This window comes from Petaurus breviceps, unplaced genomic scaffold, assembly GCF_028583685.1.
Source record: "Petaurus breviceps papuanus isolate PSGF00001 unplaced genomic scaffold, PetGlider_PUasm1.0 470, whole genome shotgun sequence".
Lineage (NCBI taxonomy): Eukaryota > Metazoa > Chordata > Mammalia > Diprotodontia > Petauridae > Petaurus > Petaurus breviceps.
The window spans coordinates 464,738-489,083 of NW_027186350.1; the positions used below are offsets into that span (position 1 = coordinate 464,738).

Consider the following 24,346-nt stretch of genomic DNA (forward strand, 5'->3'; position numbering starts at 1 on the left):
GGACCCAGTAAGTGGGAGTGCATGGCTTTTGCCCCTGGGGCAAGAAGCCACTGAGCCACCTGGCACAGTCAGCCAGCGCTTTGTGGCAGCTTCAGCTCCTGGCCTGTAGAGGGACCAAGCGACCAGTCTGAGGGGTAATCGCTCTTGCCTTAACCTGCTTGGATCTGGATTGCAGTCTAGGGTGGAGATCCTAGGGCATGTGTCCAGCTTGCCAGAGCATGTGGAGACCTCAGAGAGGGCACCCATCTAATACCTCCGGCAGCTGAGAAAACCCCAGCATTTGGGACAGAAGCTCCCCTGTCTGGTGGCAGAGTGCTACTGTGGCAAAAAGCCCAGGGGTCAAGTGACTGAAGGGTGACATGACCAGGCAAAGGAAACAAAGCAGACAGAAGATTCCAACATTAGACTCCTATTTTGGAGACAAAAAGGAGCAAAGCATGGCACAGGAGGAAGACAGTGAAGTCAGAACTCCTGCACCAAAAGCTTCAAAGGAAAATATGAGCTGCTTGCAGGCCACAGAGGACCTTAAGAAGCAGATAAGAGAAGTGGAGGAAAAATTGGGAAGAGAAATGAGAACGATGCAAGAAAATTACAAAATGAGAGTCAACATCCTGACTGAGGAAAATCATACCTTAAAAAATAGACTAACTCAAATGGCAAAAGAGGCTCAAAAAGGCAATGAGGAGAAGAATGCCTTAAAAAGCCGAATTTGCCAGATGGAAAAAGAATCTCAAAAGCTCACTGAGGAGAATCATTGCTTCAGAATTAGACTGGAGCAAATGGAAGCTAATGACTTTTTGAGAAATCAAGATGATGTTAAACAGATCCAAACAAATGAAAGAATAGAAGGCAATGTGAAATATCTCATGGGAAAAACCACTGACCTGGAAAATAGATCCAGGAGAGAGAATTTAAAAATTATTGGACTACCTGAAAGCCATGATCAAAGTAAGAACCTAGAAAGGTTGTCAAAGAAAGTTCTCAAAGAAAACTGCCCTGATGTTTTAGAACCAGTGGGCAAAATAGAGGTTGGAAGATTCCACCAATCACCTCCTGAAAAAGATCCCAAAGAGAAAACTCCTAGGAATATTATACAGGACCCGGAATTCCCAGATTAAGGAGAGAATATTACAAGCAGCCAGGAAGAAACAATGTGAATATTGTGGAAACACAATCAGGATAACCCAGAATCTGGCAGCTTCTACACTGAGGGATTGAAGGGCTTGGAATATGATATTCCGGAGGTCAAAGGAGCTGGGATTAAAACCAGGAATCACCTATCCAGCAAAACTGAGTATCATGTTTCAGGGGAAAATATGGTCATTCAGTGGAATAGAGGACATTCAAACATTCTTGATGAAAAAACCAGAATTGAATAGAAAATTTCACATTCAGATACAAGAAGCAAGAGAAGTATGAGAAGGTAAACAGGGAAAAGAAATCATAAGGAACTTATCAAAGTTGGACTATTAACATTCCTACATGGAAAAACAATCATTGTAACTGATGAAACTTTTGTCAGTATGAAAATAGTTGAAAGGAATAGAAATATATATATATATATGTCTATATTGGAGGATATAAGGGCATATGAATGCATATGTGAATGTGTGTATATATGTTTACAAGTATACATAGATAGAGGGCACAGGACCAATTTAACAGGAAGGGATTATACTTAAAAGGTAAAATTAAGAGGTGAGAGAGGAATATAATGAGAGGAGATGGGGAGAGACAGAATGGGGTAAACTATCTCATAAAGAAGAGGCAAGGGAAAATGGTTACAATGGAGGGGAAGAATAGGAAAGCAAAAGGGAATGGGTTAACCTTATTCTCATTGAATTTGGCTTAGGGAAGGAATGAAATACACACTAAATACACACTAATGAAATACTACACTCCTACAGGAGAGTAGGGGGGAAGGGGATGAGAGGGGGGATGATGGAAGGGAGGGCAGCCTGGGGGGGAGGGAAGTTGGAAGCATCCACTTTTGAAAAGGGATGGGATCAAAATAGAGAATAGAACAAGTGGGAGGTGGAATAGGAGGGAGGGAAATGTAGTATATCTTTTATAATATATCTACTATGTTATTGTTTTGCATTAGCTACACATGTACAACCTATACTGAACTGCTTATCTTTCTAGTAAGGGTGGGTGACAAGGGAAGAAGGGAATGAATCTGGAATTCAAAGTTTTAAAATCAAATGTTTAAATATATATGTATATATATATATGTATATATATACTATTATTAATAGTTTTTAACATGTAATTGGGAAATAAGATATATAGGCACTGGGGCATAGAGTTCCACCATGTCCTACTGGAAAAGTCAAAAGGGGTATGGGAGAAAATATGGGAGAGCAGATTGGAGGAGGAGATATCCTGTGGGACTGCTATTGTGGGGCTGTGGGTAGGGGAAAAATGGGGAGTAAATTTGTAACTCAAAATCTGGCGGAAATGAATGATGTAAATCAGAAGTTAATAGAGCATTTGAAAAATGGAAAAAAATTGATTTCTTTGGTATTTTTGACCTTTTGTTCTAGATGAATGTTATTATTTTTTCTAGCTCTACAAAATAATTTATGGTAGTTTGATTGTTATGGCAGTGAATAAGTAAATTAACTTAAGTAGAATTGTCATTTTGTTATATTGGCTTGGCCCACCCATAAGCAATTATATTTCTCTAGTTGTTTAGATCTGTCTTTATTTGTGTGAAAAGTGTTTTGTAATTGTGTTCACATAATCCCTGCATTATCTTGGAAGAAAGATTCTCAAGTATTTTATATTGTCTGTACTTATTTTAAGTGGAATTTCTCTTTCTATATCTTCCTGGTAGGTTTTGTTGGTAGGATATAGAAACGCTGATGCTTTATGTGGGTGTATTTTATATACTACAGCTTTGCTGAAGTTGTTAATTATTTCAATAATTCAATGAATTTCAGTTGATTCTCTAATTATACAATCATATCATCAGCAAAGAGTGATACTTTTGCTTCCTCGTTGTCTATTCTAATTTCTTAAATTTCTTTTCCTTGTCTTACTGCTATAATGAATATTTCCAATACAATATTGAATGATAATGCTGCTAATGGACGTCCTTGTTTCAGTCTTGATCTTACTAGTAAGGCTTCAAGCTTATCCCTATTACAGGTTTTGCTTGCTCTTGGTTTTAGATAGATACTACTTAACATTTTAAGAAAAACTCTATTTATTCCTATACTTTCTAGTGTTTTTAATAGGAATTGGTGATATATTTTGTCAAAGCCTTTTCCTGCATGGATTGAAAAATTATATGATTGTTTTTATTATTGATAATGGTTAATTATGTTCATAGTTTTCCTAATATTGAAACAGCCCTGAATTCCTGGTGTAAATCTTACCCGGTCATAGTGTATGATCTTTGTGATATATTGCTGTTATCTCCTTGCTAGTATTTTATTTAAAACATTCTCATTGATATTCATTAAGGAAATTGGTCTATAGTTTGCTTTCTCTGTTTTGGTTTTACCTAGTTTAGGTATCAGCACCATATGCTATGTCATAAAAGGAATTTGGTAGGACTCTTTCATTACCTATTTTTTTTCAAAGTTTACATAGTATTAGGATTAATTGTTCCTTAAATGCTTGGCAGAATTCACTGATAAATCCATCTGGTGCTGGGAATTTTTTCTTAGGGAGATCCTTTATGACTTATTCAATTTCTTTTTCTAAGATGAAATTATTCAAACATTCTATTTCTTCTTCTGTTAATCTGGGCAATTTATATTTTTATAAATATTTATCCACCTCACTTAGATTGTTAGTTTTACTGGCATATAGTTGAACAAAATAGCTCCTAATAATTGCTTTAATTGTTTTCACTGGTGGCGAATTCATCTTTTTTTTTGATGTTTGACGCTGGTAATTTGGTTTTCTTCTTTCTTTTTTTAAGTAAAACTAAACAATGGTTGGTTTATTTTATTGGCCTTTTCATAAAAAACAGCTCCTAGTTTTATTTATTAGTTCAATGATTTAAAATTTTTTTTTCAATTTTATTAATCTTTCCTTTGATTTTCAGGATTTCTATTTTGGTACTTAGTTGGATATTTTTAATTTGTTCTTTTTCTAGGCTTTTTTTTCTTTTTCGGTTGGTATTATAACATTTATTAAAATAATTCTATGGGTTAATAGAAACAGCAAAGAATCAAAGAATTAAAATGCAAGCTATGTAAAATCCCAACTAAAACCCAAATGTATCTAATGTATTCATTCAGTAGCTAACTAAAAGCCCAAGAAAGACAATGCTCTCAATATAATAAAATACTGCAAAACAATTGGCAATTTTCAGTTATCAAAATTGTGGGTTTTGCATTTTGTATCCTATTCTCAATCAGGAAAAAAGTTCTTTTTGAATATTATATAACATACATATAAAACAAGAAAGAAAATACATTATAAACTTGTAACAATGATTGTAAATACATTATCTTACATGTTTCTCATGGGCAATAGGTTGGTTATGGTACATGCATAGCATGAAACTACTAAGATAATAAAGAATAAACAAAATACATGTCAGCTGTACGGTAGCATACAAGCGACACTCCCATCTACCCACTTAGGCTTTTTTTCATTGCATGACTAATTAATTGATTTTCTCTTTCTCTTTTTTATTAATGCATGCATTTAGAGATATAAAATTTCTCCTGAGTAATACTTTGGCCAAATCCCACAGATTTTGAATATTGTCTCATTGTCATTCTCTTTAATGAAATTATTGATTGTTTCTATGTTTGTTTTTTGATCCACTTAGTCTTTAGGATTAGATAATTTAGTTTTAATTAATTTTTAATCTATGCTTCCATGGCCCTTTAATGAACATAATTTTTAATGCATTATGGTCTAAAAAGGGTGCATTTAATATTTCTGCTCTCCTACATTTGGTTGTAAGCCTTTTATGTTTTAATATATGATCAATTTTTGTGAAGGGTCCATGTCTAGCTGAAAAATAGATATACTCCTTTCTATTCCCATTCAGTTTTTTCTAGAGATATGTCATATCTAACTCTTCTAAGATTTCCTTTAAGAATTTGGATGCTATGCCATTTGCTGTATACACATAGATACACACATATGTATGTATATATAGTCTTGATATTACTTTATTGTCTATGGTGCCTTTTAGCAAGATGTAGTTTTCCTGCTCATCCCTTTGAATTAGTTCTATTTTTGCTTCATCTGAGATCATGTTTACTACCCCTGCCTTTTTTTACTTCAGCTGAAGCATAATAGATTCTGCTCCAATCCCTTATTTTAACTCTGTGTGTGTCTTTCTGTTTTAAGTGTGCTTCTTGTAAACAACATATTGTTGGAGTCTGGTTTTTAATACATTTTGCTATTCACTTCGTTTTATGGGTGAGTGCATCCCATTCATGTTCACAGTTATGATTGCTAATTGTGCATTTCCCTCTTTCTTATTTTCTTCTGTTTATACTTCTCTCTCTCTTTTTATCCTGTCCCTCCTCTAAAGTCTTTTTTGCTTCCTACAACTGCTTCCCTTTTATTAACCCCTTTTCCTCTCTTATTCCCTTCCTTTTTCCCTATTGGGAAAAATAGGTTTATATTACCAATTAAGTGTGTGTGTGTTTTCCCCTTCTTTGAACCAATTTAGATGTGAGTGAGATTCCAGTCTTGCCCACCCCCTCCATTGTAAAAGCTTTTTTCTTGTGCACCTCTTTTGTGTGAGACAATTTTTCCCATTCTTCATTCTACCTTTCACTTTCCCCTTCTCCCAGGGCTTCCCTCTTTCTTGCTGTTTGTTGTTGTTCAGTCATTACAGTTATGTCTAACTTTTTTTGATCCCATTTGGAATTTTCTTAGCAAGGATACTGGAATGGTTTGCCATTTTCTCCTCCAACTCACTTACAGATGAGGAAACTGAGGCAAACAGGGCTAATTGACTTGTCCAGGGTCACACAGCTAGTAAGTATCTGAGGCCAAATTTGAACTCAGGAAGCTGAGTCTTCCTGACTTTAGGCCTGGTACTCTGGTACACTGTTGCTCCTGTTTGACTGTGGATGATGTCTTGTGTCCAGTCCTAGCACAGGAGCCCCCTGTGATCTCTCTCTGACAAGCTGCCAGGTCCCCTTATTGTCTCTGGCTGGAGAGCTCCTAATGCGGCTGCTGTCTCTGCTGCTAACACCTGTTCCCACTACCGGTGTTTTATCCACATGAAGGATCTGGGCTCACCTCCACTCCTGTGTCACAGATCTCTCCTTCCAACCTCCTCATTTGTTTTGGTTGGCAGAATGTCTCCCTCTGACCTTTTGCTGGTCCTTATGCTCCAGAATTCTATTTGAGGCATTATTTTAAAGTTGTTTGGAAGGGAATGTTGCAAGAGCTCAGCTGAGTCCTTTCTTTACTCTGCCATCTTGGCTCTGACCCTGGAAGCCCTGGATAGCTATAATTGCTAGGACGATATTTAGTCCCATCTTACAGAAGAGGAAACATGCCCAAGCTCGCACAGCTAGGGAGTAAGTGTTCAAGGAAAGATTTGACTCCTGACTCCAAGTCTGGCACTATATCTACTATATCACACTATTTTTCTTCTCCTCTTCTCCTATGAAGAGAGAAGAGAGTAGGTATAGACCTCTCATACTTTCTTTCACAGAACGTTGAAAATTGTAATGAATCAGACCATTTGGTCATACTTACATATGAAAGGGCTGTCAGCAGCCATGCCAGGAGTCTTGATTTGAAGACCTCCAAGGACAGGGAACTTACCACCTCTTGAGCTAACCCATTATCCTTTTTTTTTTTGGACAGCTTGAATAGGTAGCACAGTGGTTAGAGCACTGGGCCTGGAGTCAGGAATACCTGAGTTCAAATCTGACCTCAGACCCTTATTAATTTTGTGGCTCTGGGCAAGTCACTTAACCTCTACCTCAGTTACCTCATCTATAAAATAGGAATAATAATAATCACAAGGTTGCTGTCAGGATCCAATGAGACAATAATTGTAAAACACTCAGCACAGTGCCTGGCACATAGCAAGCACTGTCTAAATGTTAGCTATTAGTAGTAACAGTAGATTTTACCCATTATTAAACCTAAAATTGCCCCTTCACATTGTTCACCCATTGTTCTTGGTTGTGCTCCTTGGGGTCAAAACAAACAAGACTTCTCTACCCCATGACAGTCTTCCAAATACTTGAAGACAAGTTACCATCACTACTTTCCCCATGAGTCTTTTCTCAAGGTTAAACACACCCAATTCCTGCAACTGATCCTCATATTTCATGAACCCAAGGCCTTTGGCCATCCTCGGTCCTCTCCTCTATACATGTTCAAGCTTATTTTTGTCCTGCTAAAACTGTGCTTCTTAGAACACAACGCTCCAGATGAGGCTCAATAGGACTATGGCCTCCTTATTTCTGGAAATGGTTTTCTCAGACCACAACGGCATTACTTTGTTTTTTTTTGGCTGCCACTTCACAGTTCTGATGAAATGGAGTTCACAGGCCACTAAAACCACCTTTTTCAGAATAACTGTTGTCCTTCCGTGCCTCTCTTTTCCTCCCCCCTAACTGACCCAACTGTGGAGTCCTTATTAAAGTTGTGCTTCTCCTTGTACATTGTCCCCCTGCAGCAAGCCCCTGGGATTTACTACGGCCATGTTCCTTACCTCTCCCTCCTTTTCCATGCTTCATCTGCAGTATGATGTAGTCTTAAGGCTAATGAAATCTGTAATCATGGGAACACTATTTGAATTTATTCTGGCTCTTATTTCCTTTGTGATCTTGGGCAAATCATCCCTTACTGAGTCTCAGTTTCCTCAACTGCAAAACTAGGGGGTTGAACTAGCTGAATTCTAGGGTCCCCTGCAACCCTTGAGATTCTGCAGTTTGGTGAAGGTTGAGGCTGAACTCTTGGGTCCTGGTACCAATTCTACTGCCCCCAGCCTTCAGCCTCCAGAGATGCCTCCATTAATTTTCTTTCCAGGTCATAGATTTAGAGCTGGAAGGAACATCCAAGATCATCTGGCAAAATGATATCAAACTCAAATACAAACTGATTCTTGTAGGTTGCATATTGACATAGAAAACCACAATCACATTATCTATGTTGTACTATATTTGTGTTTATTTTGTTAAACATCTCCTAATTAAATTTTAATCTGATTCTGAGCACTTGGGAGTTTGTGGCCAGAGTTTGACATCTCTGATCTTGATCAACTCTCTCTTTTTACAGAAAAGGAAATATAGGCAAGCGATTTGCCTAAGGAATCATAGATAGTAAGTAGTACAGTCAAGATTCAAACCCAGATTTTCTACCTACACCCTATCTTTTCGTTGCACTGGATCTCTTTCTTTACCCTCCCATGTTATAATGAGAGTTTTTTCCTTAGGAGGCTTCCTCATTGGATCTACATAATGGCATGTTATCCCAACTCTCTAAAAAACATTCTCTACTTTGCCTTGCCCTGTTACAAGAAAGAACCATTAACTATAGATAATGAAAAATATTTTTACTCATCCAAAGGAGGACCTTTTTAATTTACTCATAATATCAAAGATTTTAGAATCAAAAGAATCTTAAAAGATAATCTGGTCCAACCTTCTGTCTGTAAGTGGGTAAAGTCTTCTTATACCTATCTTATGAATTACTTCATTTATACATTCAGCAAACATTTATTAACCATCTACTATGTGCAAAACACTGCACTATGTGAGGAAGGAGATGCAAAGTGTCTACAGACATGGTCCCTGTGCTCCTAGAACTAATTGTCTCCTATAGGAATAAGCCATCAACATTGATAATTACAACATATAATATTACATCAGAGAGGTGAAAACTAAAGAACTAGGAGGTTTAATGGCAAAGGTAGTTACTGACAGGGGAATCAGAGAAGCCTTCATGGAGGAGGTGTTGGTGTTCATCCTTGAAGAGGACCAATGACATCAGGTGGGTGATGTCTTGACTTGTAAGAGAATTAGATTTAAGTGGAGGAGGTAGAATAAATGAGGCAACTGACCTACAAAGGGCTAAGAATCTAGTCTCAAGTCACACAGCTAGTAAGTAATAACACCAGGATTTAAGCCCAGATCTCTTGACTTCAAAATAAATTCTTGATTCATTATACCACAAAACAACCCGCAACTCCCTCCAAAACAGAAAAACAAAAACAAAAAATGAAACACCAACAAACTTTAAGCACTGTTTTCCACACACCACCACCCTCATAGCTCTCCTTCTGCTCCTCAGTTTCAGTGACTCTACTAATTCTGCAACCTAAACGCATCTATATGGACACACACACACACAGACACCCCCCCCCCCAAAGTAGGGCTTAGATATCTATTCATCCATTAGACAAATATGTATTGAGTATCAACTCTAGGACCAGAGTCATCACCAGCAAAGGGCAAACAAATCCCCAAACAAAATGCCCCAAGGGCTTGACCCTTTGTGGGGTTGTGCTTCCTATCCATGAGGACCACTATATCTAGCCCTTACCTCCCTCTGAAGGTGGCTGTCACCTCCACGATGCCCCCAACAACTGCTGGTTCAAGGCTAGGACTGTCTGGGAATGGGTCACCCACTCCCCATGTGCTTGCACCCACAGCTGAGGGGTCCCTGAACCCCTGTATCCAGCCCCTCCTGCTACAAATGCACCTTTGGTGGGATTGTTCTCTGTTCATCCTGCTTATCTTTCCCCACCAAGGGAGTATGTCCCAGGCACATTTTTTTAGTACTTAGAGCTCTGGATAGATTGGATGATATGCATTTAAGATGATGTTAATTTGCAATATTTTATTAGAAGTTTGCGAATGCTTTTTCAAACCTGTGATTCCTAATGCTCCAGTCATATATTTTTGGTGCAGGAGCACAAAGTGAGAAAGGCAATGAAAGCAGGTAGTTGTGTTCCCGGTAAAGGGCTGATTGATAGTAACAAAGCGACATAAAAGAAATCTTTTGTGGATTAATTAGGGATTTGGACTATTTCTCTCCCATAGCCCCTGGACTCACTTCTAATACTTCTCAATGGTACCATTGTGCTTGCTCAGGGGTAGCAACCACCCCTCTGCACTTTGGCCGTGGTGGTGGTTGTTCATGCCTCGTTCTTGAAGAGGACCAATGACATCAGGAGGAAGATGTCTTGACTTGCAGGTGAATTAGATTTAAGTGAGGCAGGGCTGTGCAAAGTCACCAGCTTCACCCTCCCCTCCAGAGTCAGTTGTCTTCATGGGTGACTACGCCCACAAAAACCAATCATTACCAATCATGGCTAATGCTTCAGTGATAAGTCTCTTTAAATTTAGCCAGGCTTATTCTCAATTTTTGAACCAACACTAAAGTTAGCACAGCTTTAAGGTTTTCAAAGCTCTCTCTTTCTCTCTCTTTATACACCACACACACACACATACACACACACATGAAATTTAATTTGATCCTTATAATAATTCTGGGGGATAGGTGTTATTATTATTATTATTATTATTATTCCTACCACCACCACCACCGCCACCACCACCACTACTACTACTACTATTACTATTACTATTATTACTACTACATATTTGAATCAGACTTTGGACTCAGGTCTTCCTGACTCCAAGTCCAACACCCTAGCCACTGTACCACCTTGCTGACCCCAAAGCATCCTTGTTCTCAAAGACTTTCTATCTTAGGATCTTCCATAGCTTGTGGTCTTCCAGCAGAGTCTTTGTTAACATAGGCTTACCTTCATGCCACCATGAGGCATCCATCAGAGAATGTGTCATCCATATCAACTCTCCCTGATGGCTTATATTTGTATAGTAGTTGACTAAGTTTCAAAGTAATTTACATACTTCATCTCATTTCATTTTCATAGTAATCCATTGTGAGATGAGGGTGGGGATCATGTCCTATATTTATCCTGGAATCTTCTGCAGCACAAGTAGGGGTTGCATGCAACAGGTGTTTTTAAATGTCTGCTGAAGGAACCTATCAGGCGGGTAATCAGTTGGGTATTGTCACCCACATCTTGCACTTATGGTTTAGAGAGAAGAGACTTGATCATGCCCAATGCTGGTGAATATAAATTATTCCACAGTCAGGAGTGATTTCCCCAACCCGAGTCACCTGGATTGTATGTGGGCCAGTATGTTAAGCTTTTCATAAAAAAAACACCCAACACTCATCCAGCTTTTAAGGCCCTCCTGGAAAATTTGATTATTGGGGATTTGCTGTGTTTTGATACAGCTCTGTGAATAACTAGTCGTGTGAACAAATTCATCTATAAAATGAAGGACTGGACCAGAAGAGTCTTTCCAGTTCTAACAGTGGTTCTTTGTCTCAAGTTGTAGATGTTATGAAAAATCTTTCTAATCTTTTTCTCCCCTAACTGATCACTTCACAGGACACATCTGCTGTTTTCAGGCTATCCGCAGTCTCTCTTGGGATTGTTAATCCCTTTCTCTGGATATGGTTGATTCAATTTTTAAACCACTGGGGGGCACTGCTGGCCACTAATTTATCCTGTTCATAAAAGAAACCAGGCACTAAGCAAGCCCACCAGATATCTAGAAGGCTATGTGTTTCATCTAACAACAGAGGGCTCTGGAGGAACTACCAAGAAATTTGTAGTTCTCAAAATGCTGCTCCCTCTCTTCTCCAGCTTTACTCCATTTTGTGGGTGGGCTCCAGGGGAGAAAGTGAGGCTGGTGACTTTGCACAGGGAAACCAGTTCATCTGCAAGTCGTGGCCTCATCTTCCTCATGTCATGGTTCTCTTTGAGAACGAAGGACAAACCACACACCCATTTTGTGGGTGGTAGAGCTCATCTCATTAATGTAGGGGTGTGGTCTTCTTGGATTTATAAAGTTAAACTCTTGGCTCAGTCATTATCTACTGATAAAACTCCACCTTCTTTTGTTCCCACTAGATTTCAAAGGACCCTAATCACTGGGACATAATATAATAGAGATCACCACACTATCATGGTTTGATCAAAGATTATGATGAAAGAATAAAAGGAACACGATCAAACAGATTTAAGACAATTGCTACATGGACTTTGTATCCTTAGCTCCCATCAACCAGGCAGATCACAAATTATTTATAGACACATCATCCATAACTAGGAGTCCCTAAACACAGTTCAAGTGTTATACCTGTCAATCATCCCACTGGAAATGAGCAAATGTTCCCAATGCCTACATTAGTAAATATTTCTTAGGTTTGTGTTAGCAAATATCCTTGGAATTTCCCCATTTATGGCCCTAGCATTTTCCCCTTCCCATGCACATTGACTTGTCTACCTTTATCAGAAGGTCAAAGTCAAGTCAATTGGGGAGCTTGGAAAGCAAGTGATTTCCTGATGCTACAGCTTGTCTGGCCCAGTTCTGTCCCCGTCAGCTGTCTATGATTGTGCTCTGATTGCTCCTCACTGCCTATGGACCTCTGAGAACTCCTTGATGTCTATTCCTTGTTAAAGGAACAATGGGAGCAAGTCACAGGAAGGCAAGTATGAAGAGAAACTTCTGGACACTGTTCCTCTCCCTTGACCTCAAACCACTCTTCTTTGAGTATTTCAGTCATGTCACCCTCATGTTATTTTTGGTCTAGCTCCTTTCATCTCCTAACCTTAGGGTTTGGGTATATACCCATCTTTAGGAGATTTATGGCTCATCAGATGCTAATTCCAAATCTAGTTCACTTGATTTATAATAACTGAATATTTATTGAGTATATATCATATGTAATGCACTTTTTAAAGCACTGGACATTCAAAGATGAAGAACAACCCAATCCCTGCCCTCAAGAATCTTGCCCTCTAATGGATCAGAAGGATATATGTACGACATGGTCACTATAAGTATGATGTAAGGTAGAATATGTAAAAGCAAAGGAAGGTGAAGTCCATACCATATGGTATAAGAAAATTGAGAGAGAGAGACAGACAGACAGACAGAGACAGAGAGAGAGAGAGAGACAGAGAGAGAGAGAGAGACAGAGACAGAGACAGACAGAGACAGAGACAGAGATAGACAGAGACAGAGAGGGAGAGAGTGAACCAGCACACTTTCATTTGGGGATGGGGAGCCAAGGAAAACTGTCCAATTAGTTCAATACCTACCTACTGAGAACCACTTATATCTCACAGTAAAATGTTTTCTTGCTGAAGGGGAGTAAGTTTTAAATCTGGGAGTTGGAGGAATAAACTAGATTTTGCTAAGAAAGTAAATATGGTTCATTAGAAAGGGAGGTCCCAAAAGAATGATAAAGCATAGATTGAATTTGAAATCTGAGCTAAGTAGGGAGATAATATAAGAATACTTTGTTGTTTAGCTGTGTCTGACTTTTTGTGACTTCATTTTTGGGAATTTCTTGGCAAAGATATTGGAGTGGTTTGTCATTTCCTTTTCCAGCTCATTTTACAGATGAGGAAACTAAGGCAGACAGGGGTAAGTGACTTGTTGAGAATCACACAGCTAGTAAATGTCTGAGGCCAGATTTGAACTCATGAAGATGAGTCTTCCTGACTCCAGGCCTAGTGCTCTATCCACTACACCACCTTTGTAATTGAAAGAAGCATCATGAGAATATTTAGACTTGATGAATTCAAGTCAGTGGCCCCAGATGCACTATGTCAATAGTTCTAAAAGTACTAGTTGATCCATTGCCAGGGATTTCTGAAAGATCAGCTCTCCTGGCACACAATAAGCACTTGATAAATTCTTGTTGACTGACTGATTGCACTCTCTGGGTCAGACAAATTGGCCTTGTTGCTCCAAATGGAGGACACTCTATCTCCAAACTTAAGCTTGGATGGCTTCTCCTCAAGGCTCCAGGGTGAGGGTGTAAAGAGTGAGGAAGTTAGAGAATAAGCGCTTACATTCTTTCTTCAAGACCTACGCTCGCTTCTCTGGGACTGAACCAAGTCCATGCACGTGTTCCCAGAGCTCCCATTAAAGGGAGAGGGTAAACACCATAGCCCCTCTGGGCCCAGCAGCCCATATGTGTTATTATATATGAACGGAAAAAGATGAGCTAGTCATGTGACAACTGATGTTCAGCCAATGAGCTTTGTGGGAATCCACAGTACGTCAAGAAAATGAGAGTAAACTTCCCTGCAGTAGACAAGATAAAGCTCTTCTGCTAAATTTATGAATGTGAACAAAAGCTGCATGGGATAGGCTGGCGTGGATGGTGGGGTTGGCTTCTGAATCATTGCAGGGAATGCCCACATTGTTGAGATTATATAGAGAGCAGAGAATTGGAGTCTTCCCATGTGTATGGTGTGTGTGTGTGTGTGTGTGTGTGAGACCTTCCCATAGGAAATGTTTAGTTTAGGTGGAAGGAGTTTTTGGCTTGGCCCCTATCTACAGCAAGCCCTGCTTACAGGCTCATATGGAAAACTGGGTATGAGGACTTAAAGAGTGAACATGAATTCTAGGACTTGTTTTGTTCTTCTTCTCTGTGTCTACATTACTCCTTGCCAAGTTTGAAGAAGCTAACTAGGGCAGTAATTCATAAACCTTTATGATCTTAAATAAGATTATAGATTCAGAAGGAACCTTGGAGGTCCTCTAGTCCAATCCTCTATTTTATATGTAAGATATAGTCCCTTTAACACACTGTCTTTTCATATGGAGCAGCTTAGTGATGAAAGGGGCAGAAAAATGTTTTTGTGTAAAGAAAAAGAGTTAAATGAATTTGTAAAGGATGTAAGGTATTATTTCTTTAATACATGGACAATATGATACCTGAAAAGGTTAAAAAGAAAATTTCAGTTTAATAAAAATCTTTTAAAGTAGGTATGTGAAAAAACAGTTTTCACATGTGATTTGAGGAGTTTGGGATGAAAAATGAACTGTGGTATAAATACAAAGATTTAAATCACCTTGTAAAAGAGAGTGCTGTTCCATTTGCAAGTGAATAATTTGATGGTTTAAAAGGGGGCAGAGAGAGAATTTTTATTTATTTTAAAACTGGAAGTTTCTGAGTATTAACCTCCCCCTCCCCCGGACACATACAGTTTCAAGGACTCTAAGGCATGACTGTGTTGAGAACTGATTGAGAGTGATGGCTGGAGGTCAGCTCATTTCCATGTCAGTGGTTTAAGACATAATAGTGTTAAAAAAAAAAGCAAGCAAAATCATAAAACTATTTGGAGACTGAGGACTGACTGTTAATTAGGGACTATTCATTTGAATGGGGAGATCTGATGAATTGTTACCTGGTAAGTGAGAAGTGAAGCTTGGGTTTAAGCCTCTGAAAGTACAGGAGGCTGAGGCTAGAGTAGTCAAGAAATGTCAGGAAAAAAGACTGATCAGGGAATGGGAAACCAGCTTTGTCTGATTTGTTTTAAGACACACGCCATCAAGAATGAGTCATTGACAAAAGGGATTCAGAGCAAGCTCCCAACTGGCTAAATAAACTGGTGTTCCAACTACTGACCTTCAGTGCCCCCTAAAGATGAAGAGAGGTAAAGCCTTGAATAAGTTCATTTTGCTCTTTGCTGCCCTTTTTTGGTTTCAGAGGGAAAAGCAGGAAGGTTCAAGTTTTATTCTATAAGAAGAGATGCCAAGATTTAATTGAACAATGTAAAATCCTGATGAGTGAACAGCTGGCTAAGTTGGCTTGCTTTACCCAAAGAATCAACATGCGCTATATTGCTATGAGCTCTGTTACAATCTGATTGAATGACACAGCATCCTGGTGAGTGAATTGTTGGGTGGGATTCTATTACCTGATAAGCTTTTCCGTTCTTCAGCTTAAAAAGAACTTTGGCAAAATTAAGTGTATGATGCTTTCCCAACACCCTTTTAGGGATGATTGTAATTGAAAGAGCTTTTTAATTTTACTCCAGTTTGAGAAGAAAGGAAAATAAGATTTTCCCAACTAAAGAGTAGTGAAGATCAGCAGTCAAGAAGTTAGCATTGAAGTAGCTTCTTGAATGGCAGATATTCCTGAATGGATCAATTACATCAAACCCTATAACCAGAATTATGAGTGACCTTGAATACATAGGTTTCCTCAAAAAGTTTCATAAGTATGTGATCACTTTCCCCCACAGATATGATTGCATTAATGGGAAAGTGTGACCAAGATTTATATATTTAACTATTCCTGTATATGATTTAATATATGAGTACCTGTAATATTATTATTTCTTTTGCCTTCTTGATAAGGGAATGGTTATATTTAAGGTTTAAAAGTATCATTATTGTGAGTTGCTGATTTCTGTAAATGTAAGTGCACTAATGGGGGCTCAAGAGCTAAGTCATGAGTAAAGGGAATATATTCTCCCTAAACAGGGCAAACTCTAGCAACCTGAGAGAATATGAAATACAAACCCTGCCCTGGGAAACTAGACCTTTCAGTGTAAGAGCAAGTTGAAGGGAATGTCAGCCTAGAAAGAAAGTGTCCATACACACTGTGTGAGGGCTGTGAGGCTTTACAATTCGACAACTTCCACATTTGTTACATATAAGTCAAGCTTAAGTATTCGTCCTAAAAGTCATGTAATAGCAAAGACAGGATATAAACTGAAGTGTCCTGCCTCCAATGCCAGGTTTTACCTACTTGTTTTCCCTAAGGACCCAAGCTGCTTCTATATTCTTGGTCTTAAAAAGGATTTTAAAGAAACAAAAAGGATTCAACAAGTCATCTAGTCCAACCCATAACTGAGAATAAATCTCTTAAAAAATTTTCCCTTGCAAGTGCTCATCTATACTTTGTTTAAAGCCTTTCAGCAGGGTCTTCCTTCCCAAAGAAGCCTATTCCACTTTCAGACAGCCCCAATTGCTTTTTAGGGAAGTTTTCCCTTTCATCAAGGTTCAACTTACAACTTTTGCCCATTTCTGGCCTGTGGTGCCAAGTGTATAAGTCTAGTGCTTCTCCACAAGCTAACTCTTCAAATGCTTCAATACAGCTTTAATGTTACCCCTATTCGCCACCCCAAGTCTTCTTTTCATTAGGCTAAACATTCCTGTCTTGGTAACTCTTGTCTGGGTGCTCTCTAATCTATAAATGTCTCACTAAAATGTGGCATCTAGAGCTGAATAGAAGAATCCTTTTGTGAACTGCTTGGGGAATTCAGGACTGTGACAACTAGTTATGTAGTTATACAGAGTTAGATAGTTCAGGACTATGACAACAGGATTATAACTTTCCTCATTATGGACACCGCATCCCTTAATCTATCTCAAGATAACATTAGTTGAATTGACTGCCAAGTCAAATTGTTGACTCATTTAGAGTTCACAGATCTCAATTTCAATATGTAACATACAATGTCAATTTCAATGCACAAAATGCAACCCATATATTTAGGAATTGTGAGTTTTTGAGTCAGAGGTTAATTAATGTAATGATGTAATTGGCTAATACAGTGCCTTCTATCAGAAAATGTCATGTGTTGCTGTGGGAGGTAGTGAATTCCCTGACATCAAAGGTCACAAGATCTTAAGATTTAAGGAAGGTTCTGATTGGTAACTAAACAAGCAGAAATGGATGACTATTTTGAAAGGGTATTACACATATGATTCATGCTTCAGGTGGGAGATTGAGTAGATCACAGAATCAGGGAATTTCATAGTTGAAAGGGATCAACAAATCAATTGATCAGCTTACTAAGTGCTAGGCACCGTGCTAAACACAGGGGATACAAAGACAGAAGTTAAACAGTTCCTGCTTATATTTTAATGGGAGAAAGGACATGTCAATCTAACCCCTTGTCTGCTCTGATGATTTAGAATAGGGGTGGGGAACTTGCAGCCTCGAGGTGACATGTGGCCCTCCACTTGAGGACCTAGAGGGCCACGTGTGGCCTTGAGGCCACAGGCTCCCCACTCCTGATTTAGAATATACCTGTGAACAGGGTAACACAGGAATGAATGTTCTAAACTTTGTCTTCAGGTTGACAGTTGGGCCACTGGAACACCCCAGAATGAAACTCCAGGATTTCAACTCCTTTGGAGACAGACTTTTTAATTGTCTTTATAACACATAGCATGTTGGGGCAAAATCAAATTTAAGAAAACATTAACAAGATTGACTCTTTCCATGAACTGGAAGGAACCTCGGAGCACATTTAGTCTAACTTTAAGATGAAGAAACTGAAGTCTGAGAGAGGTTAAATGAATTTCTTAAAGTTCTATAGCTAATAATTAGTGAAGCTAGAATTCAAATCCAATCCTCTAACTTCAATGATAAATTCAGTGTTCTTCCTCTATGCCACACTGCATATGGGTATGGATATGAAATATTGGAAACACATAAATGACTACTAACTTATGCGCTGTGCTGGCTTTGTTCCAACTCCACCTTGTGAAGGGAATTTCTTTGCTCTCTTGAAGAGACTGAGTTCAGAACACTTACTGTTACATAATGATCAATGATAGCTCTGGGTGAGATCATGAAGAGTGAGAATCATATACCGATTTTTTTTGGTATACCTAAGAATTTCCCATTTGTATCATAATAGAAGTGATAGAATTCATGGGTATTGAGAGAAATAAGAGCATTGGGTGTAGAGTCAGTGTGGAGCAAGGATAAAGGCCTGGGAGAAGATCTGGGTTCCAATTCTGACACTCTCATTAGCTCACTGTGGCAAGATCACCTTTCTAACCATCATTTCTTCCTCTGTAACAGGAGCTCTTCATTGTGTGTGTGTGTGTGAGATAGATAGATAGATAGATAGAGAGATTTAGAGCGTGAGAGAGAGAGAGAGAGAGAGAGAGAGAGAGAGAGAGAGAGAGAGAGCGCTTTGGCAGTCTAGTGAAGCCTATAGACCCCTTCTCAGAATAATGTTTTTAAATATAAAATGCTCAGGATTACAAAAGAAACCAATGATATTGAAATAAGTCTTCAAAATATTTTAAAAAACAACAACAAAGTTTATTGACTATAGGTTAAGAACCTTTCTAGTCAGTCAATAAGAATTTATTAAATGCCCTCCCTGTGCTATGCACTGTGCTAAGTACTGATGAAAAGAAAGCTGGAAGACAGTCTCTTCCCTGAGAAGCTCCCGACCTAACGGATTCTTCAGAATAAGAGTGCTGCCCTGGATAATCTCCAAGGACTCGTCCAGGTTTGAATTTTCTAATTCTGTAGCATATCTTCTTCCTCCAACTTTTATTCATTCACACTTCATTGAGTAATCACCAATGGATGGGATGCATTTTACTTTCCAATTCTGTCCCTTACCCCTAGAAGAAGTATTGTTTAATGGAAAAAGTCCTGGTCTGCAAATCAAGAAAAAATTTTCCTTACCAAAAATAGCTTGAGGTAGAGAGGTTTAGGAAGTTCAAGAATTCCAGAAGACTTAGGTTTGAATTGTTCCTCAAATACTTAATTGATGTGTGACTTTGGGCAGGTCACAATCTCCCTTAGCTGTGGTCTCCTCCTGGGTTATAAAATGAGGATAATAACAGTACTTATTTCATAGAGTTGTTTTGAGGATCCAATTAGATAATGAATGTAAAGTGTTTTGTAAACACTTAAATCCTCCATCAATATCAGTCATCCTCATCATCAAGTGGCCCCATTCCCAGCTTTTCCCTTGACTTTATCATTTTCTCAAGCTATTATCTTATATCTTTCCTTCCCTTCTTTGTAGATCTTCTGTATGGCAAGGATTATTTCATCCGACACCTAGCATATTGTCATACATATAACATTATGTTTTAATAAGTGATGACTGAACCGAGTGAAAACAATTGTGTTCCAGGCATTCTGCAGAGAGTAGGAGTTACAGAGACCTTGGAAGAGCTGGGTGTGCCAAGCCTGAGAGCAGCCTCTCTGAAGTACCAGCCCCAACCCTCTTCCTTCAGTTGTCTGACCTGATGGCCATCAAGCCTGTGGTTCAAGTGATTGACTCCTCTCTTGACTAAGCCCTGGTTGTATTTGCCCTCTCCAGTGATAGAGACCCAGATGTATACTTTGCCTTACATCTCTCTTACTTTGTTGTCACTATTCCCCTCTAAGTGTTTTGTTTTGGTCCTGAGTCTTCCCTTGTGTGAGTTAAAACACACTACAATAAAAGTTTTTGCTTTATGTAGTACTGGTCAGTCTGATTATTTTGTGAAATCCTCAATAAGTCTTATAACTGCTGGGAAAGGACCGTGAGACTAGAGAAAAATAACTGGCCATTTTCCAATTTAATCCACCCTTTCTCAGAACGGATGATACATGATTACCCAAGAGAGGCAAGTTCATCAGCAATAATGCTTGAACATATGATTTATTTGTCTGGGCTCAGGTCCATTTTGAGCAGCTTCTTTATACTGGGTACAAGAATTCAAACTGGAGGTCAGGGGAATCAGGGAAGAGTCCCCTCCTGGTTCTTGTTCCCAGTTCCTGCCTTGCTCAGGATTACCCAGAAGTATCTCTGTTATTCTTCTCTAGCCAATGTCAGTCTTCTCAACTGTGAGTTGGTACCTTCTGCCTTTCCTAAGCCCATTTATCTTCCTCTTGCATTTCTGTTTGCAGCAGGCTAGAACTGACTTGATATTGGGAAGAAATGAGACACTTGTTGTCCATTTAATAGTTATCAAAAGGAGATTAATTTGGCCACAGCAGAGGAAAGATATTCAACAAGGATATATATCAAGGACACTGCATTGGATTAATTGATTCAGCTAAGTGCTGAATTCTGTCCTTCCTTGCCTCCATATTGCCAATGGTGGTCTGCTGGTCAAAGCATCTGGGAGTAGCTTCATGGCTTTTTGTACTCAGGAAGTGATGTCAATGACCGGTGCCTTTTCAGGTGACCTGAATCTCAATGATAGTTTTATATCTTTTAAGGAAAAGAACTAGCCCTGTCCACATGACAGGGAATTCTGACGGATATTTCTTTCCTACTGTATAGATCTCCCACTGGGTTGAATCTTGGGTTGTGATCAGTGGTTCCCTCAGGAAGACAATTTTCCTCTTCTCCACAGGTAAACTCCAACTGGCTAGCTGGTTTCTGAGCCAGGGCTGTTAATTCACAAAGAGTAACAGCTTCTCAGGCAAGGTGAACATGTTTATTCTCTTGTTCTCTCCAAAGTCTGGCACAACTCAGTTCTTGGATGAGTGCTGATCATTAGCACAATCATGCTGCTAATTAAAATAATAAATTAGTGAGCCAACATTCAGGATTGATTGGAGTTGTATGAGGCTAAGCAGGAAAAGGGAGGGGAGGAAAAGAAGTATTTTCATAGGGAACTGCTGGAGAAAGTACAGATAAAGTTCAATCTTGCTAATTTTGAAAGGATGCTGAGCATGAACTCATCAATCAATCAACCAACAAATATATGTGTCAGGCACTGTGTTAGATGCTGGAGATGCAAAGACAAAAGATTATGCTCTACTGGAAGAGAAGACATAATACATATATGTGTGCAAAAAGATGCATAAAATAAATATGAATTAATTTGGGGGGAGGGCACTAGAAGCTGGTAGTGGTCAGGAAAGACTTCCTGTAGAAGGTGGCAGTTGAGCTTAGTTTTGAAGGAAACAAGGGATTCTAAGAGGAAAATTATAGGTCAACTAGATAGTGCAGTGGATAGAGTGTCAAGCCTGTAGTCGTTCCTGACTAGTCAGATCTGGCCTCAGATATTTACTAGCTGTGCGACCTTAAGCAAGTGAATTAATCTCTCAGTTTGCCTCAGTTTCCTCATCTATAAAATGAGCTGTAAAAGGAAAGGCAAGTCACTCCAGTATCTTTGCCAAGAAAACCCCAAATGGAGTCATGAAGAGACATGACTGATGACAGCTCAACAACAACAGAAAAAGTTAAGAAGAGAGTGCATTTCAGGAATGGGGGACATTCAGTGTGAAAACATGAGGTTAGGAGATTGAGAGTTATATGTAAGAAACTTCAGTGTTCACGAGTTGGAGAAGGGAAACAAACAAAACATAACTGAAAGGCAGATTGAGGCACATTGTAAAGGGTTTTAAAAGCCAAACAGATTTTTATATTTGATACAAGGAGTCACTAAAGTTTATCGATGAGGGGAGTGACATGGTCTGACCCGTGCTTCAGGAAAGTCACTTTAGTGGCTGTGTGGATGTTGGATTAGAGTGAGGAGAAACATGGGGTGGAAGTGACCATTTAGGAGGATAATCCAGAAGAGAGATGATGAAGGCCTGAGAGTTTAATTAGGGCACCCTAAGCAATCTTGTGCACCCTGAGGCGTAGGCCACAATCAGCATGGATAATGTAAAGGTGACTCCTACACTGAGAAAGAAGGTGCAGGATGACCATCAAGGGGCTGTCGAACATGGAGATTCTACAATTCCCTGAATTGAATGAAGAGCTGGTAATACAGGGTAGTGGAAAGTATTGGAAACCAAAAGATCTGAGTGTGACCCTGTTTCTCCACATTCTTGCTCCTGGTTGTTTTGTTTTAGGGTCCTGATCTACCACTTAATAATTTGTACAACCTTGGGTAAGTGACATCTCCTATCTGGGACTCAATGTTCTCATCAGTAAAATAAGCAGGACCCTTAAGTTCCCTTCCAGATCCAAACTCCATGATTCCATGGGAGACCCCATTTTATACATCAGTAGACATTTTCTTTCCCTTTTCCTTTTCTAATGCACTTATAGGTCATTCTTGGGGTTTCCCCCCCAAATCATACAAGGTTAGAGCTGGGAAAGGTCTTTAAACTAGCAGTGTCAAGCTCAAAGAAATAGAATATTCTGTAGGCCACATATTGACTTAGTTTAAAAATATGATATTATCTATATATCTTGTACTTCTTTTTATTTTGTTACCTATTTCCCAATTCCATTTTAATCTGGTTGAGCTGCAACCCACCTGCAATGTGTACAAATCACACCTTTGATTTCAACCAATGGCTTCCTTTTATAGATTCTGAGAAGTGAAGAGACTGATCGAGAGTCAAGCAGGGGGTCAGTGGCCTAGTCAGGACTCAAAATCCAGGCCCTGTAGATATGCTATACCTACCATTTCTCAGTCAGTGAGAAGGGCTCTGGTTCAGTGGAGAGACATCTGGGCTAGGCCTTGATAGTCCTGTATTTCCTCCTTTCTTTTTGTCAATGTTTTAACGAGGAAGGTGGGAAGTTGGAGGAAGTAAGAGGAGGAAGGAGGATAGCTGACACACATCAGTATGTTTTGTGTAGGATGATGGCCTGGACTTGGGATGTGTGCGTGTATGGAGGGAGTGAAACAGAAGAACAGGATTCCTCCTCCAAGGGCACCCTGGCAAGTTCCTATGTGTTTTACAGACTAGAAACACGACCCTATGGTAACTTCCTAGGATGGACTGCTCTGCTGTTTGCTCCCCAAAGGATTGGTGAGAAAACTGCAGCCAATGAGTATGGACTGAATGAGCTCTTGAAGGCAGAATGATGGTAGACTTAAGACTGGGGTTCATGAGTTATTAAGGTTCCATTCCATCCTGGAATCTTTCCCTGATGCCTTAGGGGCATCTGGATTAGTCACCAAAAAAGTGAACCTGAATTTAGGGTGAATTAATAGAGCTACATTATTCAGAACAAGGGAGGTTACAGAGTCACTATACTCTTTTCTGATTAGATCATATAAGCCACCCTAGAACCTTTGGGTCTTGCCATACAAATAAATAGGTAGGAAGAAGGTAAGATGAAAAATGGCTAATGGAATTGCTAAGTATCACCCTTTAGTTTAAACCTTTTGTTCATGTTGTTTATGTGCAAAAATGGCTAAGGAACAAAGCTTTGAATCACCCTACATTAACATGGAGCCCCAAACCAAGCCACTCTGAAGCTTTTCTGAAGCCAAACATGATCTCAGGGCTTGTGTATTTTTAACTTGAAAGTGCAGAGAGATCTGTATTAAAAAAACAAAATCCACTTTTCCTTTCAAGCAGCTCCTTTGTTAACAGTCTGTTGGCTGCCCAGCTGAGTTCCCATGTATAATTGCAGTCTGGGATGGCCTCCATTTCTTTTTGCAGAAACCTACCACCATGTCCTTTTCTAGCATTTCCCTCTTAGTAATCACACACACACACATAAACACACACACAGTATTTTATAAAGTGCTTTCATTATAACAAGCTTATAAGGTGGGTATATGAATATTATATATAATATAGTATAGCATAATAATATATATGCTATACTATAGTATATACTATACTATATAGTATATAACATATACTATATTATACTATACTATATCATATCATGTCATGTCATATATCATATCATATCACATCACATCATATATCATATCATATATCACATCACATCATATATCATATATCACATCACATCACATATCATATCATATCATATATCACATCACATCACATCACATCACATCACATCACATCACATCACATCACATCACATCACATCACATCACATCACATCACATCA

The 24,346-nt window shown here is 38.9% G+C and overlaps 1 protein-coding gene and 1 long non-coding RNA gene across 2 annotated transcripts in view; one reads left to right on the forward strand and one right to left on the reverse strand.

Moving 5' to 3' along the window:
• LOC138171919 (uncharacterized) overlaps window positions 1–20,055 on the forward strand; it is a 31,128-nt gene extending 11,073 nt beyond the window's left edge. Inside the window, exons 2-3 of the long non-coding RNA XR_011170998.1 lie at window positions 15,511–15,690; window positions 19,706–20,055. This is a non-coding gene — a long non-coding RNA (uncharacterized lncRNA). The remainder of the gene's footprint in view (window positions 1–15,510; window positions 15,691–19,705) is intronic.
• LOC138171918 (tetraspanin-11-like) overlaps window positions 1–24,346 on the reverse strand; it is a 170,336-nt gene that overhangs the window by 79,986 nt on the left and 66,004 nt on the right. The gene's annotated exons all lie outside the window — the stretch shown is intronic.